The sequence below is a fragment of the Chiloscyllium plagiosum genome, unplaced genomic scaffold (assembly GCF_037043375.1).
Source record: "Chiloscyllium plagiosum isolate Xiang-an unplaced genomic scaffold, Cpla_swu_hap1 HiC_scaffold_22, whole genome shotgun sequence".
NCBI lineage: Eukaryota > Metazoa > Chordata > Chondrichthyes > Orectolobiformes > Hemiscylliidae > Chiloscyllium > Chiloscyllium plagiosum.
The window spans coordinates 7007528-7035028 of NW_028270160.1; the positions used below are offsets into that span (position 1 = coordinate 7007528).

The 27501-nt window shown below is 46.4% G+C and overlaps 1 long non-coding RNA gene across 1 annotated transcript; it reads right to left on the reverse strand.

The window, feature by feature from the left end:
• Positions 1-12864: 12864 nt before the first annotated feature.
• LOC148145930 (uncharacterized) lies at positions 12865-16642 on the reverse strand. The gene is made up of 2 exons (XR_015760867.1): positions 16535-16642; positions 12865-13724 (listed from the first exon to the last, which is right to left on the reverse strand). It is a non-coding gene; the product is annotated as an uncharacterized LOC148145930 (long non-coding RNA).
• Between the last annotated feature and the right edge of the window lie 10859 nt (positions 16643-27501).

Below are 27501 nucleotides of genomic sequence, written 5' to 3' on the forward strand. Positions count from 1 at the left end.
CTCACTTTCTCCTCAAGTCACATGAGTACCTACCGTGTACATGGTGGGAGGTGTCCCCACATGTAATGGCAGTATCCATGCCAACACTCTGACACATCTTGCAGTGGTTGACATGACAGGGCTGTACAGTGTTGTGGTCAATGCTGTCCTGAAGGCGGGGCAGTTTGCGAAGAACATGGCGTAATGTCTTCATTCTGGGAAGTACTGGACAATCGAGGGTACCCTATTGGTTGCGGCCCATGTCTGTCTCCTGAGGAGGTGATTATGCCATGTTCTTCACAGCCTGCAACACAATGTCGATGAGGATGAGCACCTCGCTAAGACCTTCTCTACACCTCCACTTCTCACCTTTAAACAACCAGCAAACCTCAAACAGACCATTGTTTGCAGCAGAGCTTCGATCTGATTACAGAGCTTAGACCTGATCCATTGGTTGTGGGATCGTTTAGCTCTGTCTAATACTTGCTGCTGATGCTGTTTGGTATGCAAGTACCCCTGTTTGGTGGCTTCACCAGATTGACATCTAATGTTTCGGTATGCCTGGTGCTGCTCCTGGCCTACCTTCCTGCACACTCCACTGAACCAGGGTTGATCCCCTGGCTCGATGGTAATGGTTGAGTGGGGAATATGCCAGGCCATGAGGTTACAGGTTGTGTTAGAGTACAATTCTGCTGCTGTTGGTGGCCCACAGCACCGCATGGATGCCCAGTTTTGAGTTGCTCGATCTGTTCAAAGTCTGTCCCATTTAGCATAGTGATAGTGTCACAATGGAGGGCATTCTCAATGTGAAACTGGGATTTTGTCTCCACAAGGATTGTGCGGCAGTCGCTCTTACCGCTACTGTCATGGACAGATGCATCTGCCACTGGCAGGTTGGTAAAGATGAGGTCAAGTATGTTTTTCCCTCTTGTTGGTTCCCTCACCACCTGCCGCTGACCCAGTCCAACAGCAATGTCCTTTAGGACCTGACCAGCTGGATCAGTAATGCTGCTGCCAAGCCACTCTTGGTGGTGGACAGTGAAACCCCCCCACCCAGAGCACATTCCATGTCCTTGTCATTCTCAGTGCTTCTTCCATTTGTTCTTCAACATGGAGGAGTACCAATTCATCAGCTGAGGGAGGATGGTACATAGTAATCAGCAGGAGGTTTCCTTGACCATTTTAACCTGAGGCCATGAGGCTTCATGGGGTCAGCAGTCAATGGTGAGGAGTCACACAGCAGTTCTGTCCCGACTGTATACCACGGTGCTGGTGGGGCAGGATGTATCCAGGTTGGTGCCTGGAATGTTGTCTGTACGGTTCAGTTCCGTGAGAATGACTAATATCAGACAGTTGCTTGATTAATCTGTAAGACAACTCTCCCAATGTTGGCACTAGCCTCCAGATGTTAGTGAGGAGGGCTTTGCAGGGTCAACAGGGCTGTTTCTGCCATTGGTTATTCCAGCACCTTAAGTGAAAGAGTGATCCCTCTACTTTCATTTCTTTGTTGAGAATTGGTAGCAGCTGATACAACTGAGTGGCTTGCCAGACCATTTCAGAGGGTAGTTGAGAGTCAACCACATTGCTGTGGGTCACATGTAGGTCAGACCAGGTGAAGATGCCAGGTTTCCTTCCCTGAAGGAGATCAGTGAACCAGATGGGACTTTCCCCCAATAATTGGCAGTGACGTTGGTGGTTTTTCCAAATTGAGTTCAAATTCCACCTTCTGCCTATGATGGGATTTGAACCCAGAACATTAGCTGAGTTTCTGGATTAACAGTCTCGCCATAATACCACTAGGCCATCACCTCCTTGAACAAAGGAGCCAAAAAGTATTCTCTCAGAGTAAAGGGGCACCCATTTCAGACTGAGATGAGGAGGAATTTCTTCTCTCAGAGGGTTGTGAATCTCTGGAACTCCTTGCCCCAGAGAGCTGTGGGGGCAGAGTCCTTGTGTACATTTAGGGCTGAGAGAGATTCCTGATCAGTCGGGGAATCAAGGGTTACAGGGAGAGGAGAGGAAAGTGGACGTGAGGAATGTTGGATCAGCTGTGGTCCTATTGAATGACGGAGCGGGCTCGAGTGGTTGACCAACCTGATCCTATTCCTAATCTTTTCTTTTTATGTCTTTTTGCCAAACCCTAAAGCCAGCTAGAAGCTGGTACAGGAGAGTAATCCCATTGCAGTTTGTTGGCTTTGCTAGTGATAAAACATAATGAAGCTTGTGTGATGGGTTAGCTGATTCACCGCAACAGGACTTGCGTTCAATATCATCGGACATTAAATCTCCACATAGAGCAAAACTCATTAACTGAAAACATAACAGAGCCGTGAAATGGGCTGGTTAAATAGCTGATCAAGGGTTATGCACAATATTAAATCCATGTCATATTGAATGAGGTTCCAATTCATGAAATCTAAAAATACTGCTCAGCATTTTGCTTTCACAATCTAAATGATCTGTCCCAATGAGTTGACCTCTCAGACAGTGACTGGGGAGATTAGTAAACAAGTGCTAAACCTTTCAGGTCCTTTTTCAGAATCATGTCCTGCTTACCCCCTCTCTCCTACCTCTCTGACTTTGGTCACCAGTTGCCCTTTTCAAATTTGTGATTGGCAGAGAAACCATGGGTCACTTCCAGGAATAGGATCGTGACCTTTAGAGATTGACAGCATTGAAAAGGACCTTCAGCCCATTATTCTGTGCTGGTCAAAAACAGTGCCCTAACTACTGTAATTCCATTTCCCAGGCTCATTGCTCTGCTTGCTCTGGCATTACACATGCACATCTAAACCCTTCTTCAATGTGCTGAGGGTTTCTTCCTCTCCCACCCTTACAGGCAGGGAGTTCCAGATTCCCGCTAACCTCTGAGTGAAAACATTTTCCTCACATTCCCTCAAAACCTCCTGGCCCTTGCCTCCAATCTGTGCCTTTCTCCTGACCCCGGTCTTTGATCCCTCCAGAATTTCTTCCTGTCTAACCCTCACCTCAGTCGTATCCCCTCTCAATCTCCTCTGCTCCAAGGGAAACAGCCCCAGTCTGTCCAATCTCTCTTCATCACTGAAACTCTCCAGCCCAGGCAACATCCTGAGAAAGCTCCCTCTGCACCCTCTCCGGTGCTATCACATCCCTCCTGAAACTCTCCAGCCCAGGCAACATCCTGGGAAAGCTCCCTCTGCACCCTCTCCGGTGCTATCACATCCCTCCTGAAATGTTGATTCCAGAACCGCACACAAACTCCAGCCGAACCAACATTTGAAGAGGATGGCAATGTCTGATCTCTGAATTTCTGCGACATTCCAGGGAAACTTTGGAATTCTGTAACCTAGAGCTTCCGAAATCTGTTTGCACAGCTTCTGAAGGTGGAAGGGAGACTTATGGAAAGAGAGGGGAAAGATATAAAAGGGACCTAAGGGGCAGCTTTTTCACACAGAGGGTGTTACATGTGTGGAATGAGCTGCCAGAGGAAGTAGTGGAAGGCTGGTACAATTCCAACATTTAAAAGATATCTGGATGGGTATATGAATAGGAAGGGTTTGGAGGGATATGGGCCGGGTGCTGACGAATGAGATTAGATTAGGTTGGGATATCTGGTCGACATGGACGGGTTGGACCGAAGGGTCAGTGTCCATGCTGTACATCTGTATGACTCTATGAACCTGGTCTCTGGCGCTGTGAGACAGCAGTGCTAACCACTGAGCCACCATATGGCTTTACCGGGACATGAGTCAAAGTAAAGACTATGTTGTCAGTAAAGCAAAGGAGAGGAGGGTTTGCACTGTGGCCCAGAGCCGCAGGAATGCAAGGGGGTGTGATGAGGGTCTGGGGAAGTGGCAAAACCTTCTCTGATTTGCAATGCGACCTTACACTTTTGAATGGATCCCGGAAAAATCAAATAACAGGTTAACCTGGTTTGAGACTGGGAAACTAAAGCAGAAATTGCTGGAGAAACTCAGTAAGTCTGGCAGCATCTGTGAGGAGAGAAACAGAGTTGACATTTTGAGTGTGGCTACCACTCTTCAGAACTCGAAGTCGTCACTTTGAATTCTCTCTCCACAGATCCTGCCAGACCTGCTGAGTTTCTCCGGCAATTTAGAGTCATAGAATCATAGAGATGTACAGCATGGAAACAGACCCTTCGGTCCAACCCGTCCATCCCAACCAGATATCCCAACCCAATCTAGTCCCACCTGCCAGCACCTGGCCCATATCCCTCCAAACCCTTCCTATTCATGTACCCATCCAGATGCCTTTTAAATGTTGTAATTGTACCAGCCTTTCACCACTTCCTCTGTGTGAAAAAGTTGCCCCTTAGGCCTCTTTTATATCTTTCCCCTCACACCCTAAACCTATGCCCTCTAGTTCTGGACTCCCCCACCCCAGGGAAAAGACCTTGTCCCTATCCTTGACCTTGACTCTATCCATGCCCCTCATGGTTTTATAAACCTCTATAAGGTCACCCCTCAGCCTCCGATGCTCCAGGGAAAACAGCCCCAGTCAGTTCAGCCTCTCCCTATAGCTCAAACCCTCCAACCCTGGCAACATCCTTGTAAATCTTTTCTGAACCCTTTCAAGTTTCACATCATCCTTCTAATAGGAAGGAGACCAGAATTGCACACAATATTCCAAAATTTCTGTTTTTGTTTCAGCATCCGTTGTTTATTGCTGCATTTTAATTGTAGAGCATTTTCAGTTTAGCCTCAATTGCAAGTTTGAGGAGGGGTTAGTGGAGACAGGATAGCTCAGTTATTTTGGTATCAATCTCGCTGCAGAAACATTTCATATAAATGCATTTGATTGGTGAAGCTAAACAGCTTTCCACTTTAATCTCTGTTTGTACTTACTGCTTTATCTCCCCAATTATTGTCAACGCCGACATCTCCACCACAATTATTTCGCTTAGCTTGGTTAATTAATCTATCAGATCTTAAGAAAAACACAAAAGAGAGACTGCAATAGGTCAAATTTCCCCTTAAACCTGCTCCATTAATAAGATCATTGGCTGATGTGATCCTTGTCTTAACTCCACCTTCCTGCCTGTTACCATAGCAACTACTCATTGTTTTTCCTACATTAGATCCATGACTGCACACCGTTAACTAAATAATAGCAACAGATGTCTTGTAGTTTCAAGAAGGCGTAACATAAATGCACGTGCATTTTTAACCCATTCAGGGTCAGGTTAACAATCTAATTGCTTACCCAACGTGTTTCTGTGATGTGGAATTGAATGGCAGAGGCAGAGCTCTCCTTGTCTGCGGTAAGTTACGCTTACTCATTCCCCAATCTTTAAGAAATTCTAAATTCATGGACTAATCCATGTTGGCTTTAAATGATAGTTTTGTGCACTTCAGTCTAGCTTGGGCTGTACGCTCACAGTTCCACATCTGGCTTTTGCACAGATGAAGAATCGTGTGAATCCAAGGAAAGCAATGGGACCAGACGGAGTACCAGGCCGTGCACTCAGGCAAACACAGAGCAACTGGCAGAGGCCTTCTCGGACATCTTCAACCTCTCCCTGCAGCAGACCACTGACCCTGCCTGTTTCAAGAGGGCCAACATCATCCCTGTGCCTAAGACGGCTCATGCAGCATGTCGCAATGACTACCGCCCAGTGGGCCTAACTTCGGTGGTCATGAAGTGCTTTGAAAGGCTGGTTGTTAGAAACGAAAATCGCCTCTCAATAATCGCTCTAAGACAAATTCAGGAAAACAAAGTTTTATTACAAGTCTGCAGAGTTGGGCACTCCTTCAAGAGAAAGAGAGCCCAGAGGCTTACAAAGTTCTCGTTTAAATACAGTATAAGCTCCTCCCCTCTATAGCTCCAAAGAGCCACGAGGTTCACATTTTAAAAGAAATCATTATTTTAAAGTCTGTAACAAATGTCTCCAGAGTCTCTAGAGTTGTTGTTTTTCTCACCCCGTAGTCTCATTAGTCAAAGACCTATTCTTCTTTGTCTGTCTAGGGTCTTATCAGCAGATGTTTTCTGCATTAATTTGTAACTGATGTCTTCTCGAGTCGTTTCGCTATCCTCAGTCTTATCAGCCAAGGTCTCATTCTTCCCTGTCTGTGTTCATCAATCAATTGCAGCTTGAATTGTTAGACACTATTCTACTTTTAAATATATAAAATGTTAAAATGTTCTAAAGGAAACACAAGCTTTGTCTTTTCTGTGGTTTCTAAAGGAAACACAAGCTTTGTCTTTTCTGTGGTTCAGGCACATCTTAAAGTTCAAACCAAAATCACTTCTCACAATTCCACCCTTTTCTTTCTTTAAGATGTGCCTGACCAAGATAAACCCCCCTTTTCAAGGGCCCGGGAAATCCTATGTCTTTCGCAGTAACATCACTTTAAGTTCCCGCGTCCCATGTTGTGGAACCACCACTGCCTGGAGTCGGGAAATATTTTTCTGAATTAAAAACTGAATACAGGGAGTTAGGCAGGGTAATACGAGAAGAAGAATCATGCCTCCCCCAACCACCAGCAACGCCGTGCGCCACCAGCTACCACCTAGGAGACCATCCGATGCCACTAAGAGGACGCCAAGATTGTACTGGCACATGGGCCAATCTCCTGATTTCATCGGAAATTTTCAGAACCGCTTTACCATTATCGTCAATTTCTAGACAGCAGTTTGTCAGGTTAAATTTCCCGCACACACCCCCCACATACAGGAGTAAACTGATCAATATCCCCACCAATACAGTCCAAGTAGAGTTCATTATTACTGTCTTTTCAGTTTTACCGACAACGGCTTGTCCCCTTGCTCGCATGTCCAGGTGCTTTCTTCTTCAGGCGGAACAGGCCCCTTTATCCTTGATGCGTGGACCCACCCTTTTTCTTTCGTCCGAACAGCTGCTTCAGTTGTTAACAGAACCAGGAACGGTCCTTCCCACCGCGGCTGGAGCTTTTCGGCCTTCCAGGTCTTAACAAGTATCCAATCTCCGGGCTCCACCTTATGCAGGAGGAAGTCGAGCGGCGGAGTCTGAGCCAGGAGACCTTTCCTTCGGAGTTCTGCAAAAGAACGGGATAAGGCCAGTAAATAGGTTCGGATAAATACATCCCCCCCTTGTAGAGTGGGACATCCATCAACCTTACTCCAATACGGTAATCCGAAGAGCATTTCATAGGGGGAAACCCCGACATCTCGGCGAGGTGCCGTACGTATCCTCATTAGGGCAATGGGCAGACACTTTGGCCAGGGTAACTTAGTTTCTAGCATCAGCTTAGTCAATTGGGTCTTGAGCGTGCCATTCATTCTCTCAACTCGACCCGAACTCTGAGGATGCCAGGGTGTGTGGAATTTCCATTGGATGCCCAGGGCATTACAGATCAAATGGTGTAGCTTAGAAATAAAATGTGTCCCGCAATCGGAGTCAATAGATTCCATTATGCCATATCTCGGGATTATGTTCTCTAACAACAGTCGGGCCACGGTTGGTGCATCGTCTTTGGCAGTTGGGAAAGCCTCTACCCAGTGAGTGAAATGGTCTACTATTACTAGCAGATATTTCCATCTCTGTACTGGGGGTAATTCCGTAAAGTCAACTTGGATCCTCTGAAATGGCCTAATCGCTAGGGGCTGACCACCAGCTGGCATAGAACGCATGGTTTTCTGATTAATACGCCGGCCTGATATTCGTTCTGGCGTGATACGGCGGTGCCCCTTACTGACTTGATGGCCCAGATATCTTACTTCTCGCTCCACAAACTGGAGTTTTGTCCTGGAGACGCGTAGACCCTGTTTCCCCAGGAAGTTCAACAGGGCAACGGTGTCTGCTCGTACCTCCTCTTCTCTTGGTCCTGAGAGTAAGAGATCATCGACATATTGGAGCAATTGATTCTCCGCGTTACACTGAAATCCTTCTAAGATCTGCTCCAGTATTTGTCCAAACAAATTGGGTGACTCCGTGAATCCCTGTGGCAAGACCATCCATCTTAACTGTCGCTTTCGTCCTGTGAAGGGATTCTCCCATTCAAAGGCAAAAAGGTTCCGACTTTCTTCGTCAAGGGGGCAACTCCAAAAAGCATCCTTCAGATCTATTACACTGAACCATTCATGTTCGGGGGGAATTTTACTCATTAACGTGTAGGGATTAGGTACCACCGGGTATCTAGCCTGGACTACTTCATTCAACCCCCGCAGGTCTTGCACCAGCCTATACGTCCCATCCGGCTTTCTCACAGGGAGTATTGGAGTATTGAAAGGGGACATACATTCCTCCAGTAGTCCATCTGTGATTAATCTTTCTATCACAGGTTGTAACCCCTCCCGTCCTTCCATAGCAATCGGGTATTGTTTCCTTCTTACCGGGCCTCTTCCTGGTAACATGGTGATTTGGAGAGGTTTGATGTTTAGACCCCCTCTGTTCCCCTCTCGGTACCATACTTCCGGGTCTATTTGTTGATCATCATCTTCGGTGAGGGCGAACAACCTTACCACCATTTCCCCGTTACTTGGTACCGTTCCGATCCCTAGTTTGACCTGCAAGTCTCTTCCTAACAAATTAAATCCCGCCGATGGCAGTAGAAGGAGGTCTCGTTTAGTAGTTCTGTTTTCATATCCAATTTCCACGTCCTCTACCACTGGGACTTGTAATTTCTGTCCTCCAATTCCAGATACCCCCATAACTTTTCCTCCTGCTCGGGTGCCGGGGGGTATTTGGATTATACTTGATCTTTCGGCTCCCGAGTCCACCATAAATGTGATCTCCGATCCTTGGGGCCCTACTTTCAAGTTTACCAGGGGTTCCTGTCGATAGTCCTTTTGCCCCAAGGGTAGGAACCCCCGACCTCCCTAATCTTCCTCCATCAGGGCGTACGACCTCACCTCCCGTTTGTAGCGGGGGCACTCTCGTTTAAAATGTCCCTCTTCATTACAATAGTAACATCTGAGTGTCCTCCTCGTTTCCCTGTCGCGGCCTCGAGTTCCTCCACCCTTCCTTTGTTCCGGCCATGGTTCTCTTTTCCTCTGCTCTTGCCACGACTCTCCCCTTTCCTGTTTCTGCCACGGCTCTCCCATTTCCTTTCTTCCAGCTGTCATTTGTTGCACCGTTTGCATCATTATCTTTGTCGCCTTCCTTTGCTTCTCATCGTCCCTTCTCACAAACACCTTTTGCGCCTCTCGTAGTAATTCACTTAAAGATTTACTATCCCAATCATCCATTTTCTCTAACTTCTTCCGTATGTCAGGCCAGGCCTTTGATACAAACTCTACCCGTATGAGTTGTTGCCCCACGTCCGTCTCAGGGTCCACCCCAGCAAACTGCTGCACATTCTTCCTAATCCTGTCTAGGAAGTCCGTAGGGGTTTCCTCCGGATTTTGATGATTACCAAAGGCCTTGGTAAAATTGTGCCCCTTCGGGGCTGCGTGTCTTATTCCTTTTATCCAATATTCCCGCATGTCTCTCATGTTGCGCCGTCCTCCCTCCGTGTTCTTATCCCACTCGGGGTCGGTGAGGGGAAACTTCTGCTCCCCTCCTTCTCCCCCCTCTCTCTCCCAGACCAAGAGCGCAGCTTGTCGTATCATCTGACGCTCCTGGCTAGAGAACAATGTTTTCATGATGGAACACATCTCTTCCCACGTGTAAGTATTCGGACCCAGGAACTGATCCAATTGTTCAGCAAGTCCCATGGGGTCCTCTAGTAGACCCTTCATCTCCCTCCTGAAATTCCGTACTTCAGTACTCGTCAAGGGGACGTTCACATATCCCGTCCTTCCTTCCTCGCCCCCCATGGGCACTTCCCGGAGTGGATTCATTCTTGCAATCGAGACAGGGTTTTGTCTGTGACCCTTTTCAGCTTGAGATCTGGTCTGTACCCCTGAGGTAGTTTGTGATTCCTCCCCATCTTCTTCCCCTTCCCCTGAATCGTCGTCACCCGAAGGAACATTCTGTGGGGCAGACGGGGTCACGTAGGGTGACGGTAAGTGATCTAAAGGGTCCCATTCTTTCTGCCCTTTCGAGTCTTTATTAGTTACCTGCATTTGACAAGATATCGTAACCGGCAGCCAACAAAGGGCATAATCACTTTCTTCCAGATTAACATCAGGTTTTGAATTGACATATAAAATGAGGGCTTGCCGGACCCAGTCTTTGTCAGTACCGAATCTAGGCCACCACACTGAGTCGCCCTGAATAGGTTTCTGGGACCACTTTTGACAGTATTTTACCATCTTCCTTTAAGATTTTCCCTTTCTTCCAGCCTGATCCCAATTATTTAGCATTCTCCCTAACGGACTATCGTCAGGTACCCCGGGGTATGTGTCATTGTCCCTGTTTAAGCCTACCTTTCCCTTAATCACCTTAGATCCCTTATTTCCCATTTCCGAGGACTTCGTATTTTTCCCGTGATAATCTATCACAATGTAGCCAATTCCCGGACCTTCAGTCCCGTGATCGCCCAGGTTCCTTTGCAGGCACCCCCGGTCTTTGGATTCCTGTGTCCTACGTCTCTGTGACACAAATCACAGGCACCCCATAGGTACACGTTCCTCCTCAAACACGGTCTCTGCAAAATCCCTCACAGGCGAGCCCCGGCCTCCAGATTCCTGAGTCCCACGTCTCTGTAGAAAAAAAATCCACAGGCACCCCGTAGGTACCCAGTCCTCCGGAAACACGGTCCCCGCAAGTTTTGTCTTACCTGGGTTCGGTGCACCGAAATTACTCGATCGTTAACCGTCCCCACTGCCTCGGGTACACCCCTCCTTTGTTTTCCTGAGCCTCCCGGATATCACTCGCTCAAGCCGCGCGGGGCGACAAGCAAGGAATCAGGGACTGCTGAACTCAGCAGGGTGCACCTTCTCCGATATCCTTCCTCAACTCCCCTTGCGGCCGGAGTGTTGATCCCGGATGACGAGCCCCCAAGTTGTTAGAAACGAAAATCGCCTCTCAATAATCGCTCTAAGACAAATTCAGGAAAACAAAGTTTTATTACAAGTCTGCAGAGTTGGGCACTCCTTCAAGAGAAAGAGAGCCCAGAGGCTTACAAAGTTCTCGTTTAAATACAGTATAAGCTCCTCCCCTCTATAGCTCCAAAGAGCCACGAGGTTCACATTTTAAAAGAAATCATTATTTTAAAGTCTGTAACAAATGTCTCCAGAGTCTCTAGAGTTGTTGTTTTTCTCACCCCGTAGTCTCATTAGTCAAAGACCTATTCTTCTTTGTCTGTCTAGGGTCTTATCAGCAGATGTTTTCTGCATTAATTTGTAACTGATGTCTTCTCGAGTCGTTTCGCTATCCTCAGTCTTATCAGCCAAGGTCTCATTCTTCCCTGTCTGTGTTCATCAATCAATTGCAGCTTGAATTGTTAGACACTATTCTACTTTTAAATATATAAAATGTTAAAATGTTCTAAAGGAAACACAAGCTTTGTCTTTTCTGTGGTTTCTAAAGGAAACACAAGCTTTGTCTTTTCTGTGGTTCAGGCACATCTTAAAGTTCAAACCAAAATCACTTCTCACACTGGTCATGGCATTAATCAACTCCAGCCTCCCCACTACTCTTGACCCACTCCAATTTGCCTATCGGACCAACAGATCCACGTCAGATGCCATATCACTTGCCCTTCACTGCTCCCTTGAACATCTTGACACCAAGAACAGCTACGTAAGAACCCTACTCATTGACTACAGTTCAGGCTTCAACACTATTATCCCCTCGAGACTGATTACTAAACTTAGTGACCTCAGACTAAGCCCCACTCTCTGCAACTGGATCCTCAGTTTCCTGACCCACAGGCCACAATCAGTGAAGATTGGGGATAATATTTCATCCTCACTAACACTCAACACTGGAGCCCCCCAGGGGTGTGTACTCAGCCCCCTACTGTACTCACTGTATATCCATGGCTGTGTCGCCAAATATCAAACTAATGCCATTTACATGTTCACCGATGACACCACCATAATTGGTCGAATCTCAGATGGCGACGAAACAGACTACAGAAGGGAGGTGGAAAACTTGGAAAAATGGTGCACTGAGAACAACCTAGCTCTCAATGTCGGCAAAACCAAGGAACTCATTACTGACATTCGGAGGGATGTTACTCATGCCGCCCCCCCCCCCACCCCTACACATTAACAGCACAGAGGTGGAATGAGTGGAGAGTGTCAAGCTCCTGGGAGTGGTCATCCACAACAAGCTTTCTTGGACTCTTCATGTGGACGCACTGGTTACAAAGGCCCAACAACGTCTCTTCTTCCTCAGGCAGCTGAGGAAATTTGGCATGACAGTGAATACCCTTGCCAACTTTTATAGGTGTGCCATCGACAGCATCGAGAGATGTATCACTACCTGGTATGGCAACTGTACCATTCAAGATCGGAGACAGTTACAGAGAGTGGTGAACTCAGGCCGGACAATCACAAAGGCCAACCTCCCATCTATAGGATCCATCTACCACTGTCAGGGAAAGGCTACCAGCATTCTCAAAGATCCATCCCACCCTGGCAATGCTTTTCTACAACCTCTACCATCGGGGAGAAGGTACAGAAGCCTGAACACATGCACCAGCCGGTTTCAGAACAGTTTCTACCCTCCTGTTGTTAGAATACTGAATGGACTCACAAACTCTTAACATTCACCCATACCTGTGTTTTTGTTTTTGCCGCTGTTTATCTATTATTTACTTATCTATGCTACTTAACTCTGTGATCTGCCTGCATTACTCACAAGACAAAGCTTTTCACTGTGCCTCGGTACACGTTACAAAAAAGTTCAATTCAATTCAATTCAAATCATAAAGAGACACGGTTTTTTGCCAAGAATAATTGTAGTAGAGTGACTCACATTCCAGAGTGTGTGAGTGTAAATCTCTGACATAATGGAGCCATCCCTTAGTCAATTGAACTCACTCTCTTGATACAAACATGAGGAATGGCCACTCATTGATTTGATTTGATTTTTATCTTATTGTCATGTGAACTCAAGTACAGGAATACAGGGATACAGGGATAGAGGAATACAGTGTGCAGTGTATAATGTCACCACACAAAGTGTCATCTTTTGTACAATTACTCAGCTACAGAATCTTAAGAACAAGGTAGAAAGAAAGAACAAAGTTAAAAGTTAAACATTGCAATGATTATAATACATGCATTTACATAACGCCTTTTTGAAACTACAAGACATCTGTAGGTTTTACTGAGCTAATGGTGTGCAGACATGGGGATCTAATGTAGGAAAACAATCAGCAGCTTTCATGATGGCAGGCAGGAAGCTGTAGTTAAGATGAGGGTCAGAATAAAGCTGAAAGTTCAAACATTACAATCTTTCTTAAGGGTTTAGCCACTGTGGGACCACACTTCGAAAACCAATGTGGGAATGGAGGTCCATGCAAAAGCCACACTGGGTCGAAAGACCACCACACCAGGCCGAGAGACTACCATGTCAGGCTGAGAGACTACCACACCAGGCCGAGAGACCGCCACACCACATCAGGCAGAGAGACCGCCGCACCAGGTGGAGAGACCGCCACAACAGGCCGAGAGACCGCCACACCACAACAGGCCGAGAGACCGCCACACCACACCAGGAGGCTGCCCTGCCGGGTCTGTGCTGAGTCCGGAGGCCGAGAGTCCCAGGAAGAAAGAAGAGGGAAGAAGGAAAAAAAAATCACAAAAGAGAAAAAAAGAGAAACGAAGGAAACAGACTGAGTGGATGAGGTCCGTTTGAAGTGTCCTATTGCGCCGCCATCTTGAAGGTACCAGACGCCACCTGGTAATTATGGAACTGCTCTTCAATGCCCCTGCATAACGAAATGGGAAACTAGAAAGAGGCAGCTCCTTCAACAATCAATAAGCCCTTTGCACAATTTTTCCAGTGGTGGTGACTTTATAGAGAAAATCTAACATACAAATAGAATTGATTTGAACACAAGAAATGTCTGACAGAAGGGAACACAAAAGGACAATCAACATTATCTGTATAAAACTGTCATTAAAGTCAACATAGATTACTCAATGAACTAAGTTAAAAAATCACACCACACCAGGTTATAGTCCAACGGGTTTATTTGGAAGCACAAGGTTTTGGAGCGTCGCTCCTTCATCAGGTGGTCAAATAAATAAACCTGTTGGACTGTAACCTGCTGTTGTTTGATTTTTAACTTTTCCCACCCCAGTCTAACACCAGCATCTCCGAGTCAATGAACTAAGAATTTCTTCAAGAGTAAGAAATGAGTGAAGAGTCTGAAGACCATCACAGGCTGGTGGTCTGTATTTGTGAAGCTGTTTTCATTATTTCTTTCCTTTTTCCCTTCAGCCAACTGGACTCCTTGCTCTTATGACTCTTTCCACAAACTTAAAAATAGAATTTCTTGAGATTCTTGTTGATGAACCACTTGACTTATCGATTCAGAAGAAACATGTACAGTGTTCCAACGGACACAGTTTCCCATTGTTCTCAAAAATAATTCTAGGTTATCACCCTTTCGGAAAGCCTGGTCTGTAAGCTGCTCAGTCTTTGTGTGACAAAGGATGACTGAGATTTGTACCTTGTTAGTTTGAAGCCTTTGGCACCTTTCTCATGTTTTACTCAAAGTGATATTCCGAAACATTGTACCGTGACCAATCAGCGTCAACCTGTCAGGTTTGAAATTTAAACCAGGTCTGGCAATCATTACCAACTGGTGCATTCTCCATAGCAGCATCTCTGCCAATCATAAGACCATAACACCATATGACATAGGAGTGGAAGTAAGGCCATTCGGCCCATCGAGTCCACTCCGCCATTCAATCATGGCTGATGGGCATTTCAACACCAATTACCTGCACTCTCCCCGTATCCCTTAATTCCTTATGAGAATAAGAATTTATCAATCTCTGCCTTGAAGACATTTAACGTCCCGGCCTCCACTGTGCTTCATGGCAATGAATTCCACAGGCCCACCACTCTCTGGCTGAAGAAATGTCTCCTCATTTCCATTCTAATTGACCCCCTCTAATTCTAAGGCTGTGCCCACAAGTCCTAGTCTCCCCGCCTGACGGAAACAATTTCCGAGTATCCACCCTTTTTAAGCCATGCACTATCTTGTAAGTTTCTATTAGACCTCCCCTCAACCTCCTAAACTCTAATGAATACAATCCCAGGATCCTCAGCCGTTCATCGTGTGTTTGGCCTATCATTCCAGGGATCATCCATGTGAATCTCCGCTGGACATGCTCCAGTGCCAGTATGTCCTTCCTGAGGTGTGGGGCCCAAAACTGGACACAGTATTCTAAATAGGGCCTAACCAGAGCTTTATAAAGTCTCAGTAGCACATTGCTGCTTTTACATTCCAACCCTCTTGAGATAAAGATCAGTGTCCAGTTGTCAACCAATCAGCACTGTACTCTCGTGTAATAAAAAATGTTGATTTTCCCTTAAACTAGTGTTCTTGCGAATTGTTCTGATGGTATAAGATGGAAAGCTGCTCATAACTGCACCTTCTCTCACCAATACTCAGGTCCTGTCAGAGAAGACGGCTATTCCTGATTTGCCTTTTTTTACACGGGCTGTCTCAACAGGAGAATCCCCCTTTAACTCTCCGCTGTCAAAGTGGAAAAGTTTGATTTGATTTGATGTATTATTGTCACATGCACCTAGGTACAGTGACAGATCATAAGGCGATTGAAAAATGCAGAATGAGTGTAAGAAATGTGAGAATAAGATCTGCTGTAGACAATTCACAAAGAGTCGCCCAGTGTCAGCACCATCTTGGTGGGGAAGGTCATCTCCTCACTGCTTCCGTCGCTCACTTTGGGTCAACACTCAACCCTGTGCCTCAAAGGCAGGAGGGCTCCTTGTTAAAGCTTCAATCTGGGGTTTGGGTGCGAACCCTTTGAGGTAATTGTCAGAACCTCAGGGTGAGTTATCTTTTTCTGACTGAGACACTACACCGTCCGACATGTTCAGGTCATGTAGCACTACTTGAGGAAGAGGAAGGAGTCCTCATGGTGCCTAAACTAATAGATGTCCCTCCTTCAAATAAAAGAGAATAATTGGCTGTTTACTGTATGTGCAACTGTGCTAGGTAGGTGCAGCACAGTGGCTCAGTGGTCAGCACTGCTGTTTCACAGCGTCAGGGACCCGGGGTTTGATTCCAGCCTCAGATGACTGCATATTCTCCCTGTGTCTGAGCAGGTATCCTCTGGTTTCCTGCCACAGTCCAAAGACGTGCTGGTTTGACTGGACTGGCCATGCTAAATTCCTCATAGTGCCTAGGTGGATTAGCCAAGGGAAATGCAAAGTTACAAGAGGTTGGGTGGGATGCTCTTCAGAGGTTCGGTTTGGACTGACTGGCCTGCTTCCACACCGCAGGGATTCTATATGCAAAATAGATTCAGTAGTTCAGCAGTAATCACGCTGCAAAATGAACCTGTTGGCTGTGAAGCACTTTGGATGCAAAAGGTGCTATATCAATGCAATTATGCCTTCATTTGAAATCGCAAGAAAAAGGGGAAAGAGAAAAAGTGCAACTAATTGTATTGCTCTCTCAGGGGGCTAGGACAGGCATGACGGGCCTAATGGCCTCCATCTGTGTTGGATCATTCCATGAATCTAGGAACTAAATCTCACCTTGTGGCTGGTCTGAAGAGGCTTCCAAGCAGTCAAGTCCTTTTTGTTACATGATGAACAGCGCTGAAATTGCTGTCGATCTATCAAGAAGCTGATGGCACTGTGTAGTGGATTCATTCTTTCTGGTTTGCTGAGTGGAATTTAAAAAGCATTGATCAGATTAGTCAGCGATAGTCTGCCCTTTGTTTTGTGAATGATAAGAGGCTGCATGCAGCGTGTATGATGATGGCAGAGAGATGGTAATCTGCAGAGAACATGACTCAGTATCAATCAGGTGAATCATTGTACATTCCAGCCCTGACAGGCAATGTCACTAACATGTGGTAATAGTCTGTTGTTCAGGCTTGAAGGTTTGTTCATGGGATGTGGGCACCACTGGCTGGGCCAGCATTTACAAGAACTTATACAACCATTTCAGAGGGCCATTAGGGGTCAACCACATTGTTGTGAGCCTGGAGTTACGTATAGGCCAGACCAGGTGAGCTGAGGGACCCTTCTCTCAAGGGTGTTAGTGAACCAAGTGGATATTTACTACAGGAGGCAGTGTGATGGGGGGAAGGCAATGGCCTAGTGGTATTATCGCTCGGTTGTTAAATCAGAGACCCAGGTTCAAATCCTGCCACGACAAATAGTGGAATTTTAATTCAATAAAATAATCTGGAATTAAGGATCTAATGATGACCATGAATCCACTGTCAGGATGGTAGGTGCGTGGAATGCAGTGGTCATAGAGTCAGATACATTAAGGACATTTAAGTGACTTTTGGATAGGTATATGGATGGTAGTAAAACGGAGGGTATGTAGGTTCGTCTGATCTTACAGTGGGATAAAAAGTCAGCATAACATTGAGGGCCTGTACTGTGCTGTACTTTTCTATGTTCTAAAACCCATCCGGGTCACTAATGTCCTTCAGGGAAGGAATCTGCCATCCTTACCTGGTCTGGCCTACATGTGACTCCAGACCCACAGCCATGTGGTTGACTCCTAACTGCCCTCTGGGCAATTAGGGATGGGCATTAAATGCTGGCCTAGCCAGAGATGTTCTCATCTCGTGAATGAGTAAATAGAAAACATGGTCACCATTAGCCTAGCTTACAATTCCAGATTTTTGTTGACTTCAAATTCCCCATCTGCCGTGGAGGGGGAGCAGTGGGTTCTGAAGCCCAATCCGAGAGAACATTAGCCTGGGGTTCTGCAGTACTCACCTGTCAGTGACATTACCTCATATCCAAGTGTAGACTGCAAACTCCACGTTACTGCTGCTTTAGCCACTGGAAAGAAAGTCCAAGGCCAGGGGACCCAAAGAGGTGAGTCGGATAAGTTGACTGGATCTTCCGTCTCGAATGCTGTTGTCAGTCTCCATGCTCCTGTATTCTGAGTTGACAATGAGTGTAAAGAGAAGCCTACATTCCGATCTTTTATCCCAATGTAGCTACACAGAGAATCCACTTCTATTATTCACTTCAGTGGTCTTCCCTTACTATGCAATTCTCTCCACCTACCTCAATACTGTCCTATCCCCCCCGGTCCAGGAACTCCCCACATATGTTCGAGACATCACCCACGCCCTCCACCTCCTCCAAGACTTCAGTTTCCCCGGTCCCCAACGCCTCATCTTCACTATGGATATCCAATCCCTCTACACCTCCATCCGCCATGACCAGGGCCTCCAAGCCCTCCATTTCTTCCTCTCTCGATGTCCCCAACAGTACCCTGCCACTGACAGTCTTATTCAGTCTGAACTGGTCCTCACCCTTAACAATTTCTCCTTTGAATCCTCCCACTTCCTACAGATCAAATGGGTAGCCATGGGCACACGTATGGGCCTCAGCTATGCCTGTCTCTTTGTTGGCTACGTAGAGCAGTTGATCTTCCGTAGTTACACCGGCACCACTCCCCACCTCTTCCTCCGCTACATTGATGACTGCCTTGGCGCCACCTCGTGCTCCCGCGAGGAGGTTGAGCAGTTCATCAACTTCACCAACACATTCCACCCTGACCTTAAATTCACCTGGACCATCTCTGACACCTCCCTCCCCTTCCTGGATCTCTCCATCTCCATTAATGACGACCGACTTGACATTGACATTTTTTACAAACCCACTGACTCCCACAGCTACCTGGATTACACCTCTTCCCACCCTATCTCTTGCAAAAATGCCATTCCGTATTCCCAATTCCTCCGCCTCCGCCGTATCTGCTCCCAGGAGGAGCAGTTCCACCATAGAACACACCAGATGGCCTCCTTCTTTAGAGACCGCAATTTCCCTTCCCACGTGGTTAAAGATGCCCTCCAACGCATCTCGTCTACATCCCGCACCTCCGCCCTCAGACCCAACCCCTCCAACCGCAACAAGGACAGAACGCCCCTGGTGCTCACCTTCCACCCTACCAACCTTCGCATAAACCAAATCATCCGCCGACATTTCCGCCACCTCCAAACAGACCCCACCACCAGAGGTATATTTCCCTCCCCACCCTTATCCGCTTTGTGCCAAGACCGTTCCCTCCGTGACTACCTGGTCAGGTCCACGGCCAACAACAACCCACCCCCCCCAACCTGGCACCCTCCCTAGCCACCACAGGAATTGCAAAACCTGCGCCCACACCTCCTCCCTCACCTCCATCCAAGGCCCCAAAGGAGCCTTCCACATCCATCAAAGTTTTACCTGCACATCCACCAATGTCATTTATTGTATCCGTTGCTCCCGATGCGATCTCCTCTACATTGGGGAGACTGGGCGCCTCCTAGCAGAGCGCTTTAGGGAACATCTCCGGGACACGTGCACCAATCAACCACACCGTCCTGTGGCCCAACATTTCAAATCCCCCTCCCACTCTGCCAAGGATATGCAGGTCCTGGGTCTCCTCCACCACCGCTCTCTCACCACTAGACGCCTGGTGGAAGAACGCCTCATCTTTCGCCTCGGAACACTTCAACCGCAGGGCATCAATGTGGACTTCACCAGTTTCCTCATTTCCCCTCCCCCCCACCTTACCCTAGTTCCAACCTTCCAGCTCAGCACCATCCTCATGACCTGTCCTCCCTTCCCACCTATCCACTCCACTCTCCTCTCTGACCTATCACCTTCACCCCACCCCCATCCACTTATCGCACTCTCAGCTACCTTCTCCCCAGCCCAACCCCCCCTCCCATTTATCTCTCCACCCCAAAGACTTCCAGCCTCATTCCTGTTGAAGGGCTTTTGCCCGAAACGTCAATTTTCCTGCTCTTTGGATGCTGCCTGACCAGCTGTGCTTTTCCAGCACCACTCTAATCTTGACTCATTCATGAGATGTGATAAGTCTCTGGCATTTATTGTCTGTCCATAATTACCCTTGGGAAGATGGTGGGAATTGAACAACTGCACTCCTTGTGATATAGATAGACCCACAGTCATGATGGGCCAATTGACCTCCCTCTATGTTGTATCATTCTATGAATCAACTTTGGAGTGACACTCTGCTCTGTGACAAAAGTGTGAAAAAGATGCTCTGGTTTTTGTTCACACCCAGATTGAGGTGGTGAATCTTTCAGTGTTAACACTGGGTCACATGTCTACAGGACGGGGTAACTAAACCTTCAGAATTGCCTTGTGTCCCCAGAACCGAAGGTCAGTCTCGACAATATAGAGTCATAGAGATGTACAGCATGGAAACAGACCCTTCGGTCCAACCCGTCCATGCCGACCAGATATCCTAACCCAATCTAGTCCCACCTGCCAGCACCTGACCCATATCCCTCCAAACCCTTCCTATTCATATACCCATCCAAATGCCTTTTAAATGTTGCAATTGTACCACATCCTCCAGCAGCTTATTCCATACACGTACCACCCTCTGTGTGAAAATGTTGCCCATTAGGTCTCTTTTATATTTTTCCCCTCTCACCCTAAACCTATGCCCTCTATTTCTGGACTCCCCCACCCCCAGGGAAAAGACTTTGTCTATTTACCCTATCTGCGCTCATTATGATTTTATAAACCTCTATAAGGTCACCCCTCAGCCTCCGACGCTCCAGGGAAAACAGCCCCAGCCTGTTCAGCCTCTCCCTATAGCTCAAATCCTCCAACTCTGGCAACATCCTTGTAAATCTTTTCTGAACACTTTCAAGTTTCACAACATCCTTCTGCTAGAAAAACCAGAATTGCACACAATATTCCAACAGTGTCCTAACCAATTTTGAGTATACTGCAACATGACCTCCCACCTCCTGTACTCAATGCTCTGACCGATAAAGGAAAGCATACCAAATGCCGCCTTCACTATCCTATCTACCTGCGACTCCACTTTCAAGGAGCTATGAACCTGCCCTGAAATGTCTCTTTGTTTAGAACACTCCCTCAGACCTTACCATTAAGTGTATAAGTCCTGCTAAGATTTGTTTTCCCAAAATGCAGCACCTCACATTTAACTAAATTAAGCTCCATTTTATCTAAATGAAACAATATTGTGAACAATGCTGAGGAAATACAGCCATGGAGACTCCTGGAGTGGAACGTCCCTTTCACTTTGTTGTAGATATTGTGTTTGTTGGTTTGAACAGCATTAGCAAAGGGGGGGAACGGGAAATGCTCTTTCACTCTGTGAGGTGGTTGGAACAATGGAACAGTGACAGACTACCTCACTGGTCTATTGCTCATCTGCTAACCATGATCAATGGTTAACAGTTCCCGCTGTATCTCCATACCAACAACTGTTGAACCTATCAGCACCATCTCCTCCTGCTGTGTAGATTACTTTGGTTTCTGCCATTCACATCCTAATGAGCACAACGGAAAATGGTTCAAGCTTCTGTCTCTTCCTAGCAAAGTTCAGATGTTGCAAAGTGGCTGCTGATGGGTGGGTAAGGATGGCACAATCTAGATACCGCCTCATGGATCGCCATTACTGAGACTAACTTTCAATTTCAGATTTTATCAATTGAATTTAAATTTAACCAGTGGTAGGATTCAAACCCATGTCCACCGAGTGTCTGTACTGTACATGAGTGTGACATTGCTGCCAGGCTACTATAAGAGGAAGCAATCTGTTTAATGCTGAAATGTGTGATGACAGCGGTTTTGGTACAGTTACCATCTGATAGGGATGCTGCAAATTCTGCTCGAGTTACTCACTCAGTCCAGCTCAGACATTAAAATGAGTGGATTAAAATGAATCTATGCCTGCCATTCTGAATGTTGCTGTTCACTGCCCACATGTTAAAAAAAACATACCACTGGTAAAATACAATCCCTCAATGGAAAAGCATTACTCCCCAGTCTTCCTTCCAATAATGCACACTTCTCAATTTCAAAGAAACATGTGGCATTTATTTACTAATTTTGAACAATAATTGGCATTGCATAATATGAAAAAAATATATATAGTTCACGAGCAAATGTTTCTGCATAAATACATCTGGGCAAGAGCCAAGACAACTCAGGCCCTCTAACAGGGAGTTAACTCCAAAAATCTTCAAGGAAACATGTCATAAGATTGGATCTGAGAAGCGATCGGTAGTTCTTTGAGTTTTTATTGATGCAGGAGGCGAATGTGGGCTCTATTCCTCCATACTGCCATCCTGGGCATCTCCATGATACCAATGCTGGGAGTTGGAGAAGGATGGGGCAGCTAATGATCTTCTCAAGTGCTATGCAAGACGACAAAGTGCTTCTACTAAAGAGAAAGCTTAAATTACAGCCGAAAGTTGCTTTCAGTATTTACACAACAACTCGCTTTCTGTACAGTACCAACAAAGGCAAGAGGAACAGAAAGGTTATTAAGTCCATAGATTTATAAGTTTTACATTCAGCAAGTTGGTATTTGCAGCAGGTTTGTAATAATAATACTAAATCAAACCATTCAAAACGACATGAGAGTTGAAATGATGCTCGTTTAATGAGCTGACACAAACACACAGGGCCGAATGGCTCCCTGTGCAGCGTGAGGTTTCATGATTTGTTAATGTGGGACCTTAGCAGGGCAGCAATACAATAAAAGTTACGGCAGATTCAATGGTTATCCAGGCCGGGTCTGGACCTGGCAACGTCTGTGCTTTGTGTATAGTCTTCTACTGTCCCCCAGTTACAGCCATGGGTCTGGTCTTTGGCCACTCGGGTACAGGGAGGCTGTGGGCAAGGAGAAGATGCTCCTGGGCTTGTCCACTGTGACCCCCACCGGCAGGTCCTGTCAGACAGTGACTGAGGGGGCTTGTTTGGAAATGTCCCCCTCTCTTCTGCAGCTACACCTGGATGGCTAGGGAGATGGTGAGGACCGCAGATGCTGGAGAGTCAGAGTCGAAAAGGGTGGCGCTGGAAAAACACAGCAGGTCAGGCAGCATCTGAGGTGCGGGTGAATCGACGTTTCGCACCCTCATTCCTGATGAAGGGCTTATGCCCGAAACTCTGACTCTCCTGCTGCTCGGATGCTGCCTGACCTGCTGTGCTTTTCCAGCACCACACTCTCGACTCTGGCTGGGGCAATGGTGAACACCCAGTTTTTGGGCTGTCTTGAGGCTCCTACAACCAGTGGATCCTGGAGAGACTGTAATACTGCATTAAATTTACATTTGATTGTTGAAATTACACTTTAAGAGGGGGTACTGGTGATCTGTTCATTGGACATGACTCCCATCATTAATCACAATGATAATCAAAGGTAGCAGGCCAGTGCTAATGACGTGGGGGTCAGATTTATAGGCAATGGTGCAAAGTGTACGATAAAAATAGTATTATAAAATATGTTACAAAGTAACCAGCTGCTGATAATCACAAGCTCAGGTTCCACAACTCCCCCAAACACTGGGTTCCAGCCCCTTAGCAAATGGAGGGCGTTGGTCAAAATACAATTTTTGCATCAACCGCAGGATTGATTCAGAGCAACGTCATCACCAGCAACTCTCAGTAACCACTTGGTCATGGAAGGCACTTGCGAAATCTTCAACCTGTGGCCAATGTTCTGGCACTCAGCCATATCCACGGCAGACGTCAGCTTTTCCAAAGTTCAGCTGTGTTGGGAGACAGCACTCTGTGTTGACTGAGAGTGAAGTGAAGGACCTGTGATTATAGGTTTTGTCAGTACACTAACATGACTGGAATCCGTACAAAGGGATTAATTAGACATAAAGGTATACACCAAGAGAGGGAGTTTCTTTAAGAGTGCTATCTTATCTTGTGTTAGATTGGTGCCCATATACTGAATATAACTGGTGATAACATTGAACTAAACAACAAACCCTGCACCAGTGCCTGGGCTGATAGGAATGGGAGTAGGCCATTCAGCCCATCATGAGACTCCCACTATTCACTGACTGTATTTCCTACCTCTGGTGCTCCTCTACTCCCTGTCTCTTGATAACCCCTGCAGTGACAGTTATTTAGCAAAATGGATTTATCGCTAAAGTTTAATGTTCACTCCCCCTGTAGTTTGCTCAATGTACTTAAAGGACTGTATGACAGATTAAAATGTCTTCAGATAAGCGCGCGGTTGTTTTAAATATCGTCAAACACATCAGTCAAAGTTGCCTTGCTGACTTGTGAGTTCCCAAGCCTCAGAAGATGATCCCTGGTCCCTCATTGAGAGACGGGGAGTCTTGCTGCTGCTGTCAAATGTTTCACCTCAAGATGCAAGGACCAAAGGGCATCTCGCTGTTAAAACATACAAACTTCTCGGAGGGACTTGACAAGGTAGACGCAGAAAAATTGTTTCCCCTTCTGGGAGAATGCAAAGGGATAAGTCTCTGAATAAGGGGTCACCTAGAGAAGACAGAGATGAGGAGGAACTTCTTCCCTTAGAGGGTCATGAGTCTGTGGGAGCCTTTATCACATAGAGCTGTCGAAGCTGGGTCTTAAATAGAAGGCGGCCCTGGGTTCAAGTCCCACCTGCTTCAAGATATAGAGGAGCTGGTGTTGGACTGGGGTGGACAAAGGTAAAAACAATGACTGCAGATGCTGGAAACCGGATTCTGGATTAGTGGTGCTGGAAGAGCACAGCAGTTCAGGCAGCATCCAAGGAGCAGTAAAATCGATGTTTCGGGCAAAAGCCCTTCATCAGGAATAAAGGCAGAGAGCCTAAAGCGTGCACACCAGGTTAGAGTCCAACAGGTTTATTTGGAAATGCTGGCTTTGAAAGCTAATGCTTCCAAAATAAACCTGTTAGACTACAACCTGGTGTGGTGTGATTTTTAACTTTAAAAATATTCGAGGCAGAGATAGATTTTTAATCAGTAAGGAAATCAAAGGTTATGGGGAGAAGGTAGGAAAGTGGAGTTGAGGATTAGCAGATCAGCCATAATCGCATTGAATCTTGGAGCAGACTGGACGGGCTGGAATGTGTTTTATTCATTCATAGGATGTGGGTGTCGCTAGCTAGGTTTACTGCCCCACCTCTAATTACCTAGAGGGTAGTTAAAAGTCAACCACATTGTTGTGGGTCTGGAGTCACGTGTAGGCCAGACCAGACCAGATCAGCAGATTTGCTTTCCTGAAGGCCTTAAATGAAATTTTTACAACACGGCCACCGTGGGGTCAATCTTATTCCAGATTTTTAATGAATTTAAATTTCGCCATCTGTCAAGATGGGGTTCAAACCCAGAAATGTTCAAGTAGGCCTCTGGATTACGAGCTGAGTACATTGCCACCTCCCAATTAACACCATGGCCACAAACAAGGCCCGTCATGTTTACCTCACACCAATTGAACAGGAGGCTGAGTCCGCACGTCAGTGTTACCAGCAATATTCCCTCTGAGCTACCTGGGGGGAGGACCAGATAGTAATCTTGTACGTTATAAGCAATAGGCCATGATAACAGAGAAATATTCAGGATTGCATTGTCTGCCGTTCTGGAAAACCTGGGAATACTTTCACAAGAAGTGAGGGCCACTCGATTGAATGCTGCTCATTACTCGTCTTCCAGAATTGGCACATATTCCTTTTAAGGATTTCATATCCACATCGCCCCTATCCTTGTGGAATTGCTTTGAATGTGCCCTCCATCAGTAAGGTGAATGCTGTTGTGTCCATGTCATAGATCTTGGTGAGGACATTGAGACTGGCAGCACAGTAATACCTGTATGTTTTGTCATTGTTCTACCAACATTCACAAAAAGGTTCTCGATTAGGGCTGTTCAAACGATAACCTGTGAAGCACGAAAGGTACAATAACTCGGAGTGCGGTCTGTGTAGGTCTACTTGCAGTCCTTATTCTCTGGTTTGTAGAAGTGGAAATGGCTGTTCAACACAGCATGAGTGCCACCAGTATTTATCTTGGACGATGAGACTGGTCGGCAGCAGCAACTCGAGATATACTCCACCCCGGTCCCCAGGGAGTTAAACAACCTGCACACAGGACCCTCAGCTCCATGTTACCGACTCAGTGTCCCACTGTCGCACCCCTGCTCCCCATCGATGGATTCAGGAGGACAGTTGCTGTTCCAATGATTGAAAACATTCTTTACACACCCATGGGTTTCACTTCTCACCTGACAGCACCAACGTTAAAGAAAACATAAACATCCGAGTCACCTACAGTCAAGGTAACACAATCGTCTCACTGCTCCTCTCTCAAGAACACAGCAGGCTGGTTAAAAACAACGGACTGATTCCCTCTTTTGTCAGGAGCTTTCATGTTTCAGGCTTTGAAGAGTCATTTTACATGAAAATCTCTCTCTCTCGGGGTGTTACATCAGCTGATTGGCTGTGGGTCATCTTACTGCACAGATAGCACAGTGTTACTGCCATATGAGTCAATACTTCAGGGTCTTGTGATCTTATTTGTCTCCCGACATGACCCCAGTCCATCGGAACAGTCAAACGTAATTTCTAAATAAATACTGAATCAACCTTTTCAAAGCATTACGTGACAAAAGCAATGTGTAACGATGATTCTGATAAAGCTGCAGAGTGACTGCTCTTTCACAGGTCAGTGACCAGACCCGCTTTCTGGCAATTTGAAGTTTCTGGTGTCACAACACAGCAACAAAGGGACAGGAACGTAGAGGACAGTCTGCATAGAGAATGAGAATGGGACTGACTGCATTGTTCTCCAGAGATCAAGCATGGACTGGATAGGCTGAATGGTCTCCTTCCGTACTCTGTAAGAATATGTTTACCCTGGAAGGGGTGCATCAGAGTGGCAGGAATGCTTCGAGGGTTGACTAATGAGGATAGTTGCTCGAATTTGGATGATGTTTCCATGGGTGGGTTGAATTGGAATCAAAGTGCCCGTGAAGGTGCCAACCATCTCAAGTATCTCCAACAGGCTCAGGGTCTAGGGTATAGCAAACAGCAGAAAGATTGTGCAAAATCCCAGCATCCCACCTCCCCGTTTCTTCAAAGACCACCTGACCCATCTGTGGCAGAGTGTGTAGGCCCATCGTTGGGTAATTTAGTCACGTCAAGGCCTACAACTCAAGCGGGCAAGAACTTCACTCCTGTTGCCATGGGAGTGCCTCCCAAAGACAGGGATAGAAGATTGAATGGCAATCTGATCAAGATCTCCAGCTGGGCATCACCGGCCAAGACTATCAGTTCCTGCTCAGTGCTAACTGAACAGCTGGAGTCCATAGTGTTAGTGCAGCCAGTGAGGAACTTCCAGAGTGTTTAATCCTGCTACAGTGAAAGGACATGTGGCCATCAAGAATGAAGGGATATTTTATAGTAAAGAGAAACGAAACACCACTCAGGAGAGAAGTCAGGAAGTGCTTTTCTAACATAAACGCAAAACTCAAAGCGTTCCTGTCACTCTGGTGCACTCCTTCCGGGGCAAACATTTTCTTACAGAGTGCAGAAGAAGAGTATTCGGCCCATTGAGTCCATGCTGGATTTCTGTAGAACAATTATGTCAATGGTATCCTTTTAACAAGGTTATTTTGTCCTTGTCTTTTTTTCAAGAGGGGTTGTAAATGCAGAGGACCCAATATGTCTGGAATATCTACTTTAAATAGTGGCAGGGGAGTGGCTGGTTCTCCCAGTTCTAGTTTAATTC